General features: G+C 33.7%; 1 non-coding gene across 1 annotated transcript; it reads right to left on the reverse strand.

The window, feature by feature from the left end:
* Nucleotides 1-1,934: 1,934 nt before the first annotated feature.
* On the reverse strand, nt 1,935-2,041 carry LOC128279606 (small nucleolar RNA R71). Its single transcript, XR_008269806.1, has one exon. It is a non-coding gene; the product is annotated as a small nucleolar RNA R71 (small nucleolar RNA).

The following is a 2,041-nucleotide window of genomic DNA, read 5'->3' on the forward strand; positions in this document are numbered from 1 at the left end:
TGATGCTCATAATCCTTTAAATTCATGTTTCTATACTTAGGAGAGCATTTGGGAGCGGAAGGAGCAAAAAAGAGCCAAAATTGGACAAACAGAGCTATTTTCGGAGCCATACGGGCTGGGCATTTTCCACACGGGTTGGGCACAGGCCCGTGTGAGCCACACGGGCTGGACACACACCTATGTGCTAGCCTGTGTCGATTTCTCATCCTACTTCCCAAATACGTGGAAAAACCCAATTTTTAGGCTTTTGAGCATTTTAAAGTCTGTAAATACCAATTCGGAGAACACTCGAAGAACACCATTGAAATCAACTCGGAAGTGAATCTCCATCAAGATCGAAGATATCCTTTTAATTTCTTTCAAAGTTTTATTAAGTTTATTTATGTTTTGTGGTTGTTTTGACTTTGAGATGTTTTTATTTAGGATTATGAACTAATTCCCTAGATACCTAGGGAGGATGAAACCTATGATAAATCTTTTTATTTAATTTTTATTTTTACGTGATAAATACTTGATTCTTGCTCTCAATTATGTATATTTATTTCTTGTTTTACTATTTCTAGGATATCAATTCATGTTTAATATGTATACTTATTTCTTATTTTAATATTTTGAGGATATTAATTCATATTTAATGTGCTTAATTCAGTGGAGCAAAAGTCCTTGTTTAAGAGTAGATCTAGCATAATTGAGTGGAGTTGCATGCAATCCTAGAAATAGAACACCATAAATCTACCAGATTAGAGTCAAATCTAATAGGAGAATCCATAGATCGAGTTAATGCGACGATAGGGGTTTTGATTAGAAAGAGATTTCAACTAATCAACCTACAGTAAGTTGTTTTTACTCTCGAAAGAGATATTAACATAATTTAGGTATTTCTATGTATCAAGACACAAGTGAATAAATCTTTTAATTCAGATTCATAATAAAAGGTAAAGTCTAGGTGGATTCTTTCCTGGGTATTGTCTATCTCTTTGGTTAATATTCGATTATTTCTTTGATTCTTTCTCTATTTCATTCTTAGTTAAATTAGTTTAGTAAATTTAGATTAAAAAACACATCACTCCAAATTGTCAGCTAAATAATAGAGAAAACGGTAATTACTAATACTTTTAGTCCTCGTGGATACAAAATTCTCTACTCACCATAGCTATACTATTGTTCGATAGGTATGCTTGCCTTTGTCATATTTATTGTTAGTTTAGTGACCATCAAGTTTTTGGCGCCATTACCAGGGACTAGAAAATTAGGAACAATTTATTTTTATTAATTTAGCAATTTTATTTTTATTATAATTTTTGTTTTTAGTTTAATTTTTACTTTGTAATTTTTCTTCTACTTGCTTCTAGTAGGTTCCTCTAGTTTATGACTAGAAGAAACCCGTCGGGACCATTACTATTTGATAGTAAAATTGTAAGTATAGCTCGTAGAAACCGTAGAGAAGCAAGGCAGAGGCGAGAAAATTTAGTAGACGAACAAGAGGATATTGTTATTGCTGAGGATATGGGTGATAACCAAAATAATTAGCTACCTCCTGTAGTTGTTACAGATCCAGATCCTATTCCTCGTACTATGTACGATTATGCCAAGCCCACTCAATTGGGGCTGAATTGAGTATTGTGAGACTCACCATTGTTGCAAATAATTTTGAACTGAAGCCAAACACCATTCAGATGATACAATAGTATTTTCAGTTTGATGGTTTACAAGACTAAGATTCAAATACCCATTTAGCCAATTTTTTAGAACTTTGCAACACTTTCAAGATTAATGGCGTCACTGACGGTGCCATTCGCTTACGATTATTTCCTTTCTCATTGAGGAACAAAGATAAATAGTAGTTGAACTCTTTACCATGAGGTTCCATCACTACATGGGCTCAAATGACCGAGAAGTTCCTTCTGAAGTACTTCCCACCGGCTAAGACAACCAAGTTAAGGAATGATATCTCTTCCTTCGTCTATATTAATTTAGAGACTCTATATGATGCATAGGAGAGGTATAAGGATTTATTGAGAAAGTGTCCTCACTATGGGTT

Source organism: Gossypium arboreum, chromosome 8 (assembly GCF_025698485.1).
Source record: "Gossypium arboreum isolate Shixiya-1 chromosome 8, ASM2569848v2, whole genome shotgun sequence".
Lineage (NCBI taxonomy): Eukaryota > Viridiplantae > Streptophyta > Magnoliopsida > Malvales > Malvaceae > Gossypium > Gossypium arboreum.